The 18,443-nt window shown below is 49.3% G+C and overlaps 1 non-coding gene across 1 annotated transcript; it reads left to right on the top strand.

Moving 5' to 3' along the window:
* The first annotated feature begins 622 nt into the window (after window positions 1-622).
* Window positions 623-695, top strand: TRNAI-AAU. The gene has a single exon. It is a non-coding gene; the product is annotated as a tRNA-Ile (tRNA).
* Window positions 696-18,443: the final 17,748 nt, after the last annotated feature.

Raw genomic sequence — 18,443 nt, 5'->3', positions numbered from 1 at the left:
GATTTTGTCCCTTAGAATCACTGGAGACATTGGGGTTTGTCATTTTTGTTTCCCCTTTTCCTCCATCCCTCCCTCCCTCCTTTCTCTTCATCTCTTGCTTCTTTTGTCCTTTCTCCTGTTCCCCTCCCAACATCAGGTTTTTTTCTCCTGCTCATAACAGCTCACGTTAACTGATCGCTCTCGTTATAGTGTGTATGGCAACACCCATTTTTTCATGTTCTCTGTGTGTATATATATCTTCCTACTGTATTTTTAACTGCATGCATCCGATGAAGTGGGCTGTAGCCCACAAAAGCTTATGCTCAAATAAATTTGTTAGTCTCTAAGGTGCCACATATTCTCCTTGTTCTTTTTGCAGATAAATTAATGGAGGATAAGTCCATGAATGGCTGTTAGCCAGGATGGGTAAGGAATGGTGTCCCTAGCCTCTGTTTGTCAGAGGGTGGAGATGGATGGCAGGAGAGAGATCACTTGATCATTGCCTGTTAGGTTCAGTCCCTCTGGGGCACCTGGCATTGGCCACTGTTGGCAGATAGGATATGGGGTTGGATGGACCTTTGGTCTTACCCAGTCTGGCCATTCTTATGTTCTTATGAAGGGAGGGGCAGAGCCCTGTGACAGAGTTTCTGTAGTGTAGGGGTTATCACATTTGCCTAATACGCAAAAAGTCCTTGGTTTGAAACCAGGCAGAAACATGATGGCTTCCTTTTCCCAGCTCCTACTGGCCTGTCCCTGCTCTTGTAGGAGCAGCAGTGATTTCTATGCTCAATAGGTCTGTTATACTTCCTCCCCCCACCTCCTTTTGTCTCTTCTCCCCCTCTGAATGCCTGTGAAGTGGCTTTCCCCCTCCCCCTCCCTCCTGCAATGCTTGTGGGATGAATGGACTGGCTGAAGAGCAGAAGATCTCCCAGGTAGACAAGGTGTCTGGGACTCTAATTAGGCAGCGATCACACACCCAGAGCATGGACACTGCCCAAGGTGGAGTGTGACCCACCAGATGCAGCCAAGTCATCTCCAGTCGCAGGCCATGAGGAGCAGGTCCTTAAAAGAGGAAGGGGCCCTGTGCTCAGGAGTCACTCACAAGCTTGTACCTCCAGTGAATGTCCTTCGCCCCGACCGCCTGGCCAGTGGTTCTCTGCGTTGCATTCCATTGTGCCTCGGGAAGACTTACCTTCAAAGCACCGTCCATCGTGACGCTGGGGGACACTTACCTGGCAGAATCCTGACAGCCCCAGTGCTTTGCCAGTCCTGGGAGCGTGAGTATGCGAGTGTGCGTGTGACACCCCCCTCCCTTCTTCTTTTGAGCTTAGCTATCAATATAACAAATGTGCTGCTTTCTGCCAAACTCTGGTGGGTCATTAGTCCTCCCTACACTTACTAGCTGGCCCAGTTTTGAGTAACACCTGCGATAAGCCCAACCTCTGCAGGACAGAGGGTGGTGACATGAGCTGAGAAAGAGCCTTGGCCTCAGCAGGGGAAAGCTAGAGCATCTGGACCAGTCACCTTTTGGAGCCTTGTGGCTTGGTCTCCTCTGCCCTGGGAGGTTGGCCGGTGGAGGCCGGCTCTTCCTGCTGGCCTCCTCTGCGTGACTTGCCAAAGGAGGAAGTGAGGCAGGAATGGGGCAAAAGAGGAAAGTCGAGCTGAGGAAGGCAGGGCAGAAGCTAAGCGCCTCAGTGCGGCTAAATGGGGTTAGTAGAGCATCACCATTCGTTCTGCAAAGCCGGGGGAGGTGCGGTTGGCTGCTGGGAGGCAGAATCCTGTGCCTGCCTGTTGGCTTCCCAGGGGTGGCTCCTTGCAGCCCAGGAGAGGAAGGGGGGTTCTGGGTGAAAGGACGACAAGCAAAGCTCTGGGAGGAGATTTGGGTGTGGGGTGCGGGCTCTGCGCTGGGGGAGGGGGTTGGGGTGCAGGAGGGGTGGCGCTTACCCCGGGCACTGCAGCTCCCAAAGTGACCGGTACACACAACCCTCCGGCAGCAGCTCCTAGGTGGGCGGGGCCAGGGGGTCTCTGTGCGCCGCTGCCTGCAGGCGCTGACCCCTGAGCTCCCATTGGCTGCAGTTCCTGGCCAATGGGAGCTGCAGAGTTGGTACTCAGGGCGGGGCAGCACATAGAGACACTCACCCCGCCCCAGGGGATGCTGGGACATGCCAGCCACTTCTGGGAGCGGCACGGAGGGGCGGAGGCAGAGTGGGCAGGGAGCCACCTTAGTGCTGCTGGCACATCTCTGTACACCCGTTGTGGGGGGAGGGGAGCAGAGGGCTCCATGCACTGCCTGGGGCAGGGGCAGAGCACGGCGCTGCCTCCCCTCCCGGGTCTATTGCATGGCCCCTCCCCTCACACAGAGGGACTGGTTTGCTGGAGCCTGACATGACAAACCCAGGGGCGAGATGTCTGAGGATTTACTCAGTGAGGGCTGGGCTCAGGCAGCCAGTTTCATGCAGGTATTTCACCCCCCAGGCTCCCCTGAGTCTCCTCTGACCGTATTTACCAGTGACACTGCACGTGGGTGGGGGGTCTAAGGGGCTCGGCGAGGCTGAGGGGGCAAGAAATGCTGGATGTGATGCACCCCCCTTTGGAGGGGGGCTGGGCTGCAGCCTGCCCCCTTCAGAGTGCCACCGACAGACCCTCCCGAGCAGTGGGGGAGCCACCAGTACCCAGCCCATGGCCCCGCCTGTGCTCTGCCCCCAGGCCCTGCCCTGGCTCGGACTCTCCCCCCGAGAACCCCCCCCACAGGGGTAGGCAGATCTTCCACCTGCTCAGCCCCGAGCCAGGTCTCTGGGCTGCAAATTATTCCAGCCTCTGGGAAGGAAAGCGCAGCAGCCCACAGCTCCAGCTCTGGCAGCTCTTTGCTCTCACTGGGATAGGAGACAACAAGTCTATCGCTGCCCAGTAGAGCGACCAGATGTCCTGATTTTGTAGGCACAGTCCTGATATTTGGGGCTCTGTCTTCTATAGGCACCAATTACCCCCCACCCTCCCTCCTGATTTTTCACACTTGGTGTCTGGTCACCCTACTGCTCTGTGTGCGGCGAATGTCTCTGTGTTCTCTGCCGTTCATGGTGGGGAGTTTCCCCACTGATAACATTTCTTGCTGGGGAGGGGAGAGAGAAGAGGGGTTTGCTCTGTTTCATTCCTCTCCATTTTCTGTTCCTCCCCGTCCCTTCCAGGGTCCTCCCTTCCATTTCAGGCTGTGCAGTGACACCCTCCCCGCACCCAGGACTCTCGAGCCTCTGGAGCAGCACGATGCCATGAGATCCTCAGTGACCAAGGGTCTTTTCCAACTTCCAGGAGTCCCCAGCTTGAGTCTAAAGGAAGCTCTGTTCCTTCCTGGGGATCCTCTCTCCCTTCCTGGAGATCAAGGTCATGAAGCCTCTGCCTTGCCTCCTGGGTCTGAATTAATGTCCCATTTCCCACTATCTGCTCAAAAGAAACAAGTTTCTAACCCAGGTGAGCAGAGTTAATTCAGTTCTCAGCTGGAATCCTTCACCCACATTCCTTAGGAGATACAGACTCTCTGTGACACAGACTGACTGGGGTTCATCTCTGCATGTCCCCAATGGGGAAGGAAAGACACTGAGGGTGAAGGAAGATAGGCAGAAGGAGTCAAATTTTGGTGGTCCCCGGAGCCAGTTGATTGAGTGGCCCTGGAGTCAGCCACTGTGGCCACTGCAGAAGTCACGGAGGTTGCAGGAAGTCACAGAATCCATCACTTCCACCACCTCCGTGACAGACACGGAGACAAACCCCTCCCTGCTGTGACTGCAGTTCCTGGAAGGAAAGAGAAGAACAGAAAGTGAAGAGAGAAAGAAAAAGAGAGATTCCCTGTCACCTCTCTCCCTGCTGCCTCCCCCCTTGTATTCTGTAACCCCATCTCACTGGGTTCCCTGTGCTGGTGCCATGGGGGTGACACTAGAGTTCTGGGGATTTGGGGGGCTCTTCATTTCTCAACATTTCACACAAATTTGTCTTTGGGCTGAAATTTCTCCTGTTAGGCCTCTCAGTCAGAGCTGTACCCCACCCTGTTTGTGGGGGGGGGGGGAGGAGAGATGTAAATTGCAGAGTAGGCAGAGAAGTCGCCCATAAAGGGTCATATTGATCTGGTGACTGGTTCTGACCGGGGTCACACGTCCTCTGGCACAGGCTCATGTGCAGAACATGGGAGCTCTGGCTTGTCCTAAATGCTGTAGAGTGTGAGTTCCTGGAAAGGGCAGGGGAGAGGGAGCAAGAGGAGAAAGGCAGAGACATTGGAGACGAGGAATTGGGGGGTGAAGAAGGAGAGAACAGAGAGACAATACATGATTGAAGCAGAACAGGTGTCCCAACTCCATCTTGCTCATCACAGGTGTTCAGAGAGACAGGTAGTTGCGGGTTTTCCAGTGTCAAGTCTGAACTTTGATTCTAACAATGTGCGTTGAAATATCAAGGGGATCTCCACATACCTGATCTCTTCCACCCGCCCCTTTTTTAGTATTAATTTTTATTTTGACGTGTTTGGCTTAACCGTGATCGTCTCTTTCCCCACCTGTATTGCAATTTGGGGGTTATGTTTATTGTGCCTCCCTTTTGTTCATGTCATTATAATTGTAACAGCAAAGGAACCTGCAGGAGCAAAAACTGACTCAAAACTTCATTTCCCCATCATGCCGGAACATCCTACAAACAGCTCACACAGCTGGAATCATAACACGCAAGGCCAGGGGATGGGAGATGCAGGTTTCTAAGTGTTCTGTCTTTCTCAGATGACACATTCCAGCCCCTTGTGTGCCTCCATCCTTGTATGACCTGCTGGACTTCGACACATTTATTGTCTCATTCTGCAGATAATGTGATTGTAACACAATGTGACTGAAATTAAACCACTTCCAGATGAGGAAACAACAAAAGAGAAAAGCCATTATTGCATTGGCTGGGAATCAAACCCAGATCAACTGCTTGGAATACACCTACGCACACCACTATACCAATGCATCTAGCAGGAGTAGCTTTCCTGCAGGCTCTGTATGCTGGCAATGGGGTGACATATGACCATGGAGGTAGTGAGCAGGGTGGTTGGGCTGGAAGCTGCCTGACAGCTGGGAGCAGAGTTAGGATCCCAGAGTGGCTGAAAGGGGGCAAAGGTGAAAACAGATCTCACTGGGAGCTGGCCCCACACCAGCCCCGCCCCTAGGAGAGGGGAACTGAAGCTCAACTTCAATCACAGAAAAATCTTCCCTGAGAAGGAAGGGGACAGCTTGTTTTAAAGACCGGGTTTGTGTTTGTTCCTGCTACATACGGAGGGGCTGGGTAGTGCTGATTCCAGCCCCAACTCTGGGAGGATAAGGAACAAATTCAGGCTGCTAGTGACCTGCAGGAGGGGAGATGATCTTTTGAGAGTGACAGATGCCTCGTCCTAAAGGCCTTTGTCTGCCCCCTTCCAGTGACTGTTTGGTACAGGAATGCAGCCCCCACTCCTGGGTCTCTCCTGGGGAAATAATGTTTCTGTGCAAAACACCAAAGCTTTTAACAGAAAGGAAGAAAAGGAAATGGCCACATGATGGGACTAGGACATAAGGAATGAAACACAAGATGCTTCTCCCCTGTGCATTGACTTTTAACCTTGTTTGTGGTGGTGTTGTATCCATGTTGGTCCCAGGGGTCGTCTGGGGCGCCGGGCATTGGCCCCTTTCGGGAGAGTGGGCTAGATGAACTGGTCTGACTCAGTGTGGCTGTTCTTATGTTCTAACCGCTGGTTATGGAAGAGACGACCTTCCAGGCTACACAGAACTGAAGAAGGGTGCTGGGTTAGCTCCACAGTTTGTCTCTTTCACCAACAGAGGTTGGTCCTCTGCAAGCTCTTACCCTCACCCGCCTTGTCTCTCTTGGACTCTGAAAAGTGCTTTCTCTCCACTCCCCTTGGAGAGACGTTAAGTTTCCCTTTGGGCAACTATCAGGCTGAAGCAATTGTATTGATTGTGACACTAGAACTGAAGATTTAATATTATAAATAAATGAGTCTAAACCTGAGGTTCTGGTTTTCACATTGGTTTTTCTAACTCCGTTCCCAGTTCTCTTCTAGAAAGGCCTCCAGGACGCCTGCCCAGCCCAGCAAAAGTGGCCAGGAGAAAGCCCACAATGCTGTTCTTTCAGGTAGTTGAAGGCTGCTATCAAACCCCACTCACTCAGTCAGTCCCCAGCCTGTGGCAGTGCCTGGGATTCTTCCATCCTAAGTGCAGGACTCTGCACTTCTCCTTGTTGAACCTCCTCAGATTTCTTTTGGCCCAATCCTCCAATTTGTCTAGGTCACTCGGGACCCAAATCCTGTCCTCCAGCGTTTTGATTTTTTACATGCTTTCAGAGGGCTGGTCTATACTGGGGGGGGGGGCGGAAATCGATCTAAGATACACAACTTCAGCTATGTGAATCGCCTCCTGTCGACTCCGCTATCGCCGTTCATGCTGGTGGAGTTCCGGAGTCGACGAGAGCACTTTCGGGGATTGATCTATCACGTCTAGATGAGATGTGATATATCGATCCCTCAGAAATCGATTGCTACCCGCTGATACGGTGGGTAGTCTAGACGTACCCACAGAGCGAAAAGCACATGTTCCATGATTTCATAGGGCAGAGTTTTATGCTATCGGGAGCTTTCCCTGTGTGAATTTGACAGGTGGATCAACATAGAGACACATTATGACCCTTCTCAGGGTGCTGAGGGCTGTGAGTCTCCTTGTTGCCACCTGTCACTAGGAAGAGGGAGTTTTCCATTTGGATGTTAGTGACCAAACTCACCAGCCTGCTGGAACTCAAGCACCCTCCTCTGAGCTACAGCAGCCACCCTAACCTCTGAGTTCCTTCAATGTGTCCCCCTCTGGGGTCCAGCCTGGATCACCAGATACTCGGTGAAATCCCAGATCCTCTCTTCCCCAAGTATCCCAGGTTACCAGTTGTTACTGTGGACCATTGCTACTGTATCTCACACAGCACCTGAGTACAGTTATCGAACAAGCAAAAAATTTATTTAACAACGGATAGAGATTTAAACAAACAAACAAACAAACATTAGTGATGGAAATCAACTGTTACCACTAAACAAAGGCAGAAAGTCATAGAATACAAAGGCCAGCACAAAAAACAGAGAGAGGAACAATAAGATACTAAAAGGACAATGGTTGGAACTCTCCATTTCTCTCCGTCTTTGGATTGATGGGTACTGGAGCTGTAGCAACAATTGAGGAACCAGGGTAAATTAAATCTAATTAACTTTTCAAGATTAGCCATCATTTCCTGTATGACTACCAAACACAAAAACAAGACAACTTTCAGTTTTCCAAAATAATTCAGATTATCACACAGTCTCTTACTCTTTAACCAATAACTTCACCTATAATTTCATTTTAATTGGTAACAATAACATATTCAAAGATCACAAATTCTTGTCATATATGTTAGTTTTCTTTTAATCCCCATTGCCAATAACTGAACCCTGGTTCTTATTGTGGTTTGTCCCAACGTAGGTCCCAACCACTTCTGTGAGTTCATATATCTCAGGATCTTCTGCCATATGTGTTGGTAGAAGGGGGTCTTCTATGTCAGAATGTTTGCATCATGGAGAAAAATACCTCTCTTTTCACACTTTTTAATCTTTCAAAGTAGGAGGGGGTAGAGAAGTAATGTAAATGCATAAAACACAAGAGAAACCTCTCTGGTCTACACTAAAGACATTTATCGGGATAACTATATTGCTTAGGGGTGTGAAAAATCCACACAGCTGAGCAATGTAGTTACACAGCCCTAACCCCCTGTGTAGATAGTGCTACATGAGCGGGAGAACGTCTCCTGCCAACATAGCCACCGCCACTTGCGGGGGCTGGACTAATCAAGTCCGATGGGAGAAATCTCTCCCATTGGCTTACAGCATCTGTTATAGCAGTGCTACAGCAGCGTAGTTACATTGGTGCAGCTGTGCCAACATCAGCTTAATTGTGTGGCCACAGTGTCAGACACAAAACCATAGAATCAGGACTCAACATGCGTGTCTCTGGCAGTCTGAAATTGGAGGCTGACAAATTCGTTGCCTCATTGGTTACCATCATTTCTATAGCCTGGAAGTCCTTGTTACCCAATCAGGCAGCCAGTTTGGGATCCACAGGGAAGGAATGTCCTATGAAGCACTCTCTCTTTGCATCCAAACAGTGAAGGATGACTGTTCTCAATCTAACTCTGGCATACTTTGGAAGTGTAATCAGTGACACTGAACTAGGAAGTGGAGTTGTACAAACAATTTTCCTTGGGTCACCATAGCTTCCTTTACTGGGGTGGAAACCAAGAACTGGGTGTGGACTCTTTCAACCTCAGCTCTCTCCAAATCCTTGGTCTTGGATAGGGTAAATTTACAGTTCTCTGAAGAAGAATCCTTTACAAAACCACTTAGAATCTCAGCTGTGTTAATGAGGAATGGCTTCCTGAAACATGCCCAGCTTTTCTTTAATTCAGTGGCACAGGTCCAGGGAAGGGACTGGATACAGGCCTGGATCAGAATCTTCGTTAGTTACCAGAGCTGGAGATTCTATTAAAAAATGGCTATTTTTCTGAAGCTATTACATTTTCAACATTGGTTTCATTTTATACACATCTTTAGCACCTACAAAGGATAAATTCAACCAAAAACTCCACTTCTATTTCCTCAACATCTGTGGCATGAGGGGCTGCATTTCCCATAGCATAGGATTAGCTAGGAGAGATCTTCTGTAGGGCCTGGGTTACAAATGCTTTGGGAACCAAACACACGGGCATTTTGCCTAGTTCAAAACCACTTACCATGGAATTCTCTTCCCAGATCATTGGAGACAATATTGCCTTAAACAACTGAAATACACTGTGATCAGATGCACTTCCTTCAGTTAGTTGGGGTTCTGCTATTGTTCACCATTTCTGAGTGGAGATTTTAAATCACTGCTGTTTCTTTGTTAGCCTGGCCAGTAAATTAGAGAGTTCTCTCCTGTTGATAGAATTGAACTTCAACTTTCTCCATGTCATCATGGAGGGATGGGGGAAAAGCAAAGCTGAAATCATAAATGAGGAGTTTAGCAAAGGGTCATTGTCTTAAATTCTTCAATAAATCTGAGCTACATCCTACCAAACTGAACTAATATCCAATTGGGTGACCAAACAGCCTTCAGGAAAGATAGAAACCCGCATCACAGAGAGAGAATACATTACAAAGAAAGTGTCAAGTGAAATTCCAGAGCAGGTTACATCTGATTATTCAGAATCAGGACAAGAGATTCTCCCATCACATTCTCCTCTGATCCATTCAAACCTGCTTCACTCATCCCTGTCTCCATAGTCAGTTATGTTATTTACAAAATTTTTAGTATCCTAGCATCCTCATAATGTGGGAAAAACAGACCTCTTACCAGAAGTTGCTTTACAATAGATGGAACCTGGAATTTAAAAACTCTAAATGATCACACTGTATTTGGGATCCATTTGAATTCCCCTCCCAGGTCTTTGACACTTTCATCTCCACTCATAGCGATTCTGATATAGGATTAAAGAAGTCAAAACATCATCTGCAAGCACATGACACTTTGAGAAGTGAATGGATAGAATGTGATGAAGATAAACTCTGCCTGGCTTAGGCAAAAGGTAAGAGTTCTGCAGTGAAGGGGAAGGAGGGAATCTCTGAGTCACCCCATCTCCTTCCAGTGTCACAGAAGCTGTAATTATACTTTTTTTCCTGCCCCTGCTCCTCTTCATTTACATATAATTTGAAAAATTCCCAATATATCTGCTCTTCAGCACAACCCAGAGCAATGTGAGAACAACTGGCAAGGATACAATCTGTATCACTGGTGACTAACAATAACTTTGCAATAGGAGAAATGGTATAAATGTGATGCTCCCTGGTTCCTCATAGGAAGGACACACTCCAGTTACTTGTGGGACAATAGAAAGGACAAATAGGTCCATCTCAAAAGAGGGCGAACTGCAAAAGGCAAAAATGGACCACTCATCTGGACAAGCTGAGGGATAATGGTGCTGCAAACAGTTCAAAGAGCTTTAAAAGTTACTATGTGGGAATCAGGAAAAGTATTAAAGAAAAGAAAGTCTTGATAGCCCTAGAGATTTTTACAATGTTTATCTCCCTTGCAGATTCTCTGATGGCTAACATGGGTTGAGCTGCGACTGAAGGTTTTCTCACACAAACTGCATTCATAGGACCTCTCCCCCGTGTGGATTTTCTGATGTTCAGAAAGGGCTGAACTCTTAGTGAAGCATTTTCCACTCTCACTGCATTCATAGGGCCTCTCCCCTGTGTGGATCCTCTGATGTCTAGAAAGGTCTGATCTGTGAGTGAAGCTTTTCCTACACACACTGCATTCATAGGGCCTCTCCCCTGTGTGGATTCTCCGATGAACAGAAAGGGCTGATCTGTGAGTGAAGTTTTTCCTACACTCATGGCATTCATAGGGCCTCTCCCCTGTGTGGATTCTCTGATGAACAGAAAGGGCTGATCTGTGAGTGAACTTTTTCCCACACTCATTGCATTCATAGGGCCTCTCCCCTGTGTGGATCCTCTGATGTCTAGAAAGGTCTGATCTGTGAGTGAAGCTTTTCCTACACACACGGCATTCATAGGGCCTCTCCCGTGTGTGGATTCTCCGATGAACAGAAAGGTTTGAGCTGCTAGTGAAGCATTTCCCACACTCACGGCATTCATAGGGCCTCTCCCGTGTGTGGATTCTCCGATGAACAGAAAGGGCTGATCTTTGAGTGAAGGTTTTCCCACACTCACAGCATTTGTAGGGCCTGTCCCCTGTGTGGATTCTCTGATGAACAGAAAGGTTTGAGCTGCTAGTGAAGCATTTCCCACACTCACGGCATTCATAGGGCCTCTCCCGTGTGTGGATTCTCTGATGAACAGAAAGGGCTGATCTGTGAGTGAAGTTTTTCCCACACTCACTACATTCATAGGGCCTCTCCCCTGTGTGGATTCTCCGATGAACAGAAAGGGCTGATCTGTGAGTGAAGTTTTTCCCACACTCACTACATTCATAGGACCTCTCTCTGTGGATTGTTTGATGCCTAATAAGGTGGGAGCTGCGACTGAAGGTTTTCCCACACTCACTGCATTTGTAGGGTGTCTCCCATGTGTGGAGTCTCTGATGTACAGAAAGGGCTGAGCTGTGAGAGAAGGTTTTTCCACACTCACTGCATGTATTTTTTCTCTTTTGCCTGAGGATATCCTGCTGTGTTATGGTTTCCATGAGGACCTTCTGAGTTCCCCAACAGGAAATAAATTTATCCACTTTCTCCTCTGGCTGGTTTCCTTGCTCTGTTTCTGTTCTGTGTTGAATCTCCCAGGATTTTCCCTGCTCATGACTCCTGGACACATTCCTTTTCGATCTTTGAGATAATGCTCTGTTTTTACCCACTGGCTCAACATTTTCAGGCTGAGAATTCTGCTCCTCTTTCTCACATTCCATTGCATCACCTGCTGTGACAGAGACAGAAACCTCAAACAGGGATGGAAAGGGGAAGAGCAAACAAAAACAAGTGCTGAAGACAGATCAAATAAAAATCAGGAGCTGAACTCCCCCAAACTCTTCCCCCAAATAGGAGAGAGGAGGGGGATGAATTCAGCCTTCACATCCCATCCAAATACGCAGGGGGAAGGGAGGAAGCTACTGCCTGGTGTCTGCTAGGATCTATAGGAAGCCATGAACTATATTTACCCTGAGGATATGACCCCTGCTAGGGACAATAATGAACTGAGAGACCTCCCAAGGGCTTTGTTAGGCATCCCAGATGTTTCCTTCAGGCACTTACAGATTCTGAGGTGGTTTAATGTTTCCTCACCTGTGCAGGGAGATCTCAGGATCTCTCTTTCCTCTGAACCCTGGAGGTCTGGGACCCATGGCTCTTCCCCTTGTTCCAGCTGAGCGATCACATCACGTTGGAAAACTAGAAACCCTGCTCAGATGAAAGAAAACAAAGGAGTTCAGTTGATTTCATAAGACTTGGTCATAAAAAAACATTCTATTAATTTAACTTCAGTGCTTAGTGTGACCTGGTGGGCCAGGGGCAGTTCTCACTGAAAATGCCAAAGTTAGGGCAGGCTGAAAAAGGGAGAGCAGATGCTCCCAAAACTGCTGGTTCACACTGAAGTTAAACTCACTGACCAGTCACCAACTGGGTTATCGAGAAGCTGAAAAAAGAAATCACACGGCCCCCTTTATTGCATCCCAGTTCTCTGACTCCTAATCAGCAGCGAGGTCCAGTACAGTGAGAGGTTATTTAAAAACTCTGCTCACATAAACAAAGTGTTCCTCTGACCCCAAAGGGTCAGCCACATCACCAGGTCAGTATAGGTTTGGATATTACCCAAAATTCCATCCTTGCAGACAATCCTTTAGCATCTAAACTAAAGGTTTAAACGGAAGAAAGACAGAAAGAAGATAAATGGGAAAGCAGTCAGATACATTCCAAAATGGATATATCAGGTTCTTAGCAGTATTGGTGAGTTGCTGGCTTGAAAGTCCGTCTGGAACGCATCCATAGCTTGGATGGGTCATTCAGTCCTTTGTTCCAGGGTTCAGTTTGTAGAGAAGTTGCTCCAGAGGTAGGAAGGGGGATTGAAGACAAAATGGAGATGATGCAGCTGCCCTTTACATTCCTTTTGCTATGTGGCCTGTACTTCCTGTATCCCAAAACAAAAGCTTCACAGCACGTGCATGGAAAAGCCTTGAAGTTCTCACTACACAGGCATACCCCGGCATGTCTTGCTGACTCAATAGGTGTATCCCCTTGGTCCTTTCCATGGGCTCATTGTACAGATGATGACCCTGAATGGGCCATCAAACAGGCTAGGCAGTGTTGATGCCAATATGTCTGGGGGTGTCACCCAGAAATACTGCAGAAATCTGGAAATACAGATATACCCTACATATCTATAACTCACAATACAAAGGTGATACAAACGTAGAAACAAAATTATCATACTTGGCAAATCATAACATTTTCACTGACACCTTACATGGCATATCTAGCACAATTCATTGCAATTTTATCAGATTATATTATTATTTTATTATTAATACCAAAGTGTCTCACAATTCCATACAGTGCCACACTTGGTAAACCAGTGAATTCCCAGGACCAGTTCCCCAGGTCCTTGAAGATGCCGAACACTGTGCTTATGAGGGACTGAAATACCCACATATCTGCTGGGAACACACACACAGACACTGTGTCAGTCTATATCCCTGTGTTCACTCTTCTAGAAAATTATGATCAATTTTGTACGCAGTATGGCTTGTGAGGTTTCATTTGAAAATGCATAATCTACTGAATATTATCCTCCTGTTAAAATGTGTAGTAACACTGTATGTAAAGTTATGAGATTTTACTGTATGATATTACTGAAAAAGTTACAATTCTGGGGAACACCCACAGAGCAGTTCCTCAGAGACAGCAAGGCAAACAGCTGGTCAAACAGCCATTCTCCTGTGAGGGGAAGGTGTGAAGAAGACATTTACATTCCATCACAGGGACCTCTTGAAGCTGTTGTGGAAAACGACCACACGATTGATTTTGAATCAGCTCAGCCTGAGGTTCTTTTCTTGGTTAAAAGTGCGCAGGGGGCAACAGCTATTGGAATACTGTCCCCCTGAGCTAAAAATCACACAAGCCTTTTAAAGCTTAAAACCCCAAACAATGACACATACGTTGCACGTTAATTTCCTTATTTGGAATATATTGCAAAATATGATGCAAGTCAAAAGCAAGCTGAACAATCGGTTTCCCATATTCGGCCTTTCATGTTATCGTTATCACACCTGGTGATATGGGAGCAAGACTCTGCATGTCTCAAGAAATGTCACTACCAACCTAGGCCATTTTCACATGCTGGGGTGCAACCCAGAGCAGTGAGGAGTTGTGTCATCTGTAATCCTGGGTGAGATTCAGTGTTCTGCTACTGGAGATCCCCTGTCTGGATACTCCCAGCCAGCATTCAAGGATGCACCGAGAGCTTCAGAGACAGAGAGAGTGTCCTGGGGAAGCTGGGAACAGGAAGCATGGGCCGGTGGGGTTCAGTGGAGAAAGGGAACAGGAAGGGCAGGGATATCACTGAATGCAGGATCTCAGCAGTGCTACATGTCAGGATAGCACATAGTGCAGCCCATTGGAAAACATAATCCCAACTATACATACAGAATGATGGGGTCTAAATTAGCTGTTTCCACTCAAGAGATGGATCTTGGAGTCACTGTGGATAGTTCTCTGAAAACATCCACTCAATGTGCAGCAGCAGTGAAAAAAAGCGAACAATGTTGGAAATAATTAAGAAAGGGATAGATACGACAGAATATATCATATATCATATTTGTAAAAACAGCAAATGAATCCATGATACACCCACATCTTGAATACTGCATGCAGATGTTGTCGCCCCATCTCAAAAAAAGATATATTGGAATTGGAAAAAGTTCAGAAAAGGGCAACAAAAATGATTAGGGGTATGGAACAGTTATGCCAGACCTAACCCCCAGTTTCACTTGAGCAAACAGGAGCTATTTGACACTGTGCGATACAGCTCCTGTGCTCTGTTCCCAAAGTGTTCTGCAGCAGGGGAGGGTCTGTGGCAGTGTGTGTGTGTCACTGGCATATTGGGGTGATGCTGAAACAGGACAGAGTAGAGGTGGCATTGGGGGGCTGGCGTGAACTTTATCTCTTCATTTCCCTTTCCAAGAACCGAGGGGACAGGAACCCTTACCCAGCGAGGTCACCGTCTCATAGTTCTCCTGCATGACATCCCAGTAGAGGGCTCTCTGAGCGGGGTCCAGCAGAGCCCACTCTTCCCTGGTGAAATGCACAGCCACCTCCTCGAAGGTCACCGGCCCCTGAAAGAGCAAGAGTCCAACACTCAGGACCTCTTTCCCCACTCACAGCCCCACTATTTGTGGCAGAGAGGAGCGAATCAAATGGAAGCTCTGGGTGGATTGCAGTCAACAAAGTCCCACCCCCACCCCGCTCAGCGTATCCAGCAAATACCAGGGTGAGGGGACGAAGAGAGAGCCCCTTGTCTCTCCCAGCAGATCCATCACACCCCTACTGGCCACCGACTGATACAGGAGATGGAGCCCCTAGCAGGGTCCAGGAAGAGCTCCCTGGTAGGAAGCCCAATAACCTCCTCCTTGTAAGGAGTGGGATATGAAGGGAGAGGCAGCTCCAATAAGCCTGACTCATGGGTGCCCCCTTCATATCTCACAGCAGCCGCTGGTTAGTGAGCTCAGGCTCCAGCACTGGGAGTCTGGTGAGTTTTACCAGCCCCATGTAGATGGGCTATTTTCTTTCTTCACAAATTAGGGCATTTCCACCTCCCAACCTCCTGGGTCTGTTCCTAGAATCTAGGCCACTTATTAAATAACTCCCAGCAGGTTTGCCACACCCTGGCCTCCTCCTTTCCCCACGCTGTGAATTTTCTTCCCCGCTCCAACCTCCAGACCAGACTGTGCAAACCTTCCCATCTCTGGTGTATTTGCTCTCCCTCTCCTGCAGCAGGAACCCACCAGCAACCCCCCGATAATCTCTACCTGAACTGACTCCACTGCAGCCATTTCTCTTCCCTGTCCCATGTCAGGCTGGGATGACCTGGAGCAAAACATGGACGCCATTCTGCAGCCTGTCTGGGGGAGAAGGGCAGTTGTGGGTGTTTCAGAACCGGTTTTAGTTGATTTCACATCAGAATTCCCCCAGGCCCTTTCCCTGCAGACAGACACCCTAGATCCTGCCATGCTGGGAAATGCTCAATCTGTTTATTACAATGTAGACCTGGCCCCTCCTGCCAGGCTAAGCCCACAGACACATTTTTAACCTCCCTTCTTCCTCTCCTCACCCCCTAACAAAGTCTTTGAACACAAGGCTAGAAAAGAGCAGAACCAAAGGAGTCACTGTGGGGGATTCCCAGGGACACTGACCCCACGGCAGCTACACCCCAGCAGGGGGAATATGGAGTCAGGAACTGGCTTTTCCTCTGTCTGATCCTTTGCTTTTTCACTGGAAAGTGGTTCTGCCCAGGGATGCAGCAATACATGTGTCTGGGTGGACTAGAGAGCTGGAAATCTCTCCCCCCTCATTTCTCCCACTGCCCCTTTCAGTCTCTCCTTCCCGTCCTCTCTCCCTGCCCCTCTGGCTGGGACAGTCCCATTCCTGGGGGCTTTGCTCTCCCATGGCTGGATTTTCTCCTGGCAATTGCTACTGGGAGGAGAAATGAGGAGGGGCTGTTTGTGCAGAGTCACTTTCTTGCCAGTCCCCAGCACTTTCCCTGAGGTCTTTCAGTTACCTGGAGACTCTGGCTCAGAATTTAGTATTAACAGGGCCCAGGGCTGCCCTAGGGGGCTAGGACCAACTGGAGAAAGTCATCCCCTGGGCCAGGCAGAGAAGCAGCTTTAATTCAGGTCACTTCCCAGCACGGAACCCCGCTGGGGGAGCAGCAGCTGCTAAGCCTGATTTCCCAGATCACAATGGAGGCTGCAGAATCTGACCCAGGAAGCTGGACCCCAATCTCCTGAGCAGAGAGGGACAGAGCGTTTGAGCAGCTTCCCTCCTTTAGCTCTCTGGGGAGAGCAGCTAATGAGAGCCCCTCCTCACAGGGAGAATTGCTGATCTCATTTGCCCCACTGTCCATCCGGAGTCACTCCTTGTCTTTCCATACAGTGACTCTGGATTAACAATGGTCTCAATGAAACCAGAGCTCAGAAAGAATGAGTCCAGAATGCTGTGGAAGAGACCATTGTGCAGCAGTGCTGACCCCCCTCCCACCTCCCTCATCCCCAGATCCAGGACAAGGACTGGACAATGGACTGGACAATCTAGGAGAATGGAACTGGAACTCCCACCTCTTGCATCCGAGGAAGTGGGTATTCACCCACGAAAGCTCATGCTACAAAACATCTGTTAGTCTACAAGGTGCCACAGGATTCTTTGCTACTTTTACAGAACCAGACTAACACGGCTACCCCTCTGATGAGTGTTTGATAAGTGGCTAGAAAGTTATCACAGTGACTGGACCTGGCCGGGAAATGTCGGGCAGTGCTTGGAGCCAGGATTCTGGCATAAGCTAATCACGGAGAAGAAGATGGGTCAGGAGCAGCCCCCAGAGCCCCAGCCAACCCCCACCCAGATATTCCCTGGGACCCAGCCCCCAGAGTCCCTGGCTAGGGAGCTCAGATACCCCTCAGACCCCCACCGGCCAGAGAACCCCACCAGACCATCACTGCCAGGTTGGGAATCCCAAAGGGTTCCCCCCACCAAAAGACCCCAACAGCCAGAGACCCCCCAAAAGGGACCCCGCCCCCACTGGGAACTCAGTCCCTCACTGCCTGCCTAGGATCCCCCCCCGCCCTCCAGCAGGATCTGCCCTGCCCTTTGCCTGGCACCCCCTCCTCCCCCCTGCGGGATCCCCTGATGCTTTACAGGGGCACCCCCTGGCCTAACGCCGGGGATTCTCCCACACACACTCTGTGCACTGGGCATGGCAGCGATCCCAGGAGTCTGCGGGGGAAGCCCAGACAGAGCCCCTGGCACAGCACCAGGCTCCCTCTAACCCCCTGTCCCACCTCCCCAAGAGACGCCCACCCCGGCTGTTCTGCAGCCACCAGGCCCCCAGCGATACCCACCTCCAGGACCCACAGCCTCAGGGCTGGGCACATCACACCCACCCCCTGAAACCCCAAATCTCCAGAACCCACCAACCTCACTAGGGTACCCCCTGCCCAGCCACCCAGAGGCCTCCCCCCACCACAATCCCCCTTCCGCTGCTATCTCCCCCCACAGCCCCACCCCCACCCCGCAACACTGTTACCTCACAGTGCCTGAGAAGTGGATAGAAAGTGACCACCGCCCCCTGCTGGCCAGTCACACAGGCAGAGGGAGCCCTGGGGGATGTCTCTTGAACTGGAGTATGGAAGGCCTGGAGGGACAAAATAGGTAAGAAATGTCCATGCCTGTCACTAGCAAATAATGGCCACCCTGGATCCACCCCAGAGGTGGCTACATCTTAGCACTGTGGGAAGCAACCCCTCACAGAGGCCATTTGTCATGGGGTTTGGGATACTTCTGGACCCTCACTACACTCAGAGTGACCTCCTCATCCCGTGCCAGCTGGAGAAAAGAAAAGAGTCCAGCCAACTCTCCCATTAATAGCTGGGAACCACTGATCCCCAAACATGGGGAGGCCTCTGACTTTGATGGGTATTAAATATGTGCCTGGTCTCTTTCTTCGGCAAACATTTTAACAGAGATAAAGGAGGAAACAAATGATTCACAAAGGAGACGGGAAAGATGATCTCTGGCAATTTAACCCCCTACAACATCCAGGATGGAGAAGAACTCAGGGCAACAGGTTCCCTCGAAGGAAGAAATTGCTGGGATTTAGAAACATGGGGAACAGCCTCAAACCC

The sequence above is a fragment of the Mauremys mutica genome, chromosome 26 (assembly GCF_020497125.1).
Source record: "Mauremys mutica isolate MM-2020 ecotype Southern chromosome 26, ASM2049712v1, whole genome shotgun sequence".
Lineage (NCBI taxonomy): Eukaryota > Metazoa > Chordata > Testudines > Geoemydidae > Mauremys > Mauremys mutica.
This window is presented reverse-complemented; position numbering and strand designations above follow the sequence as displayed.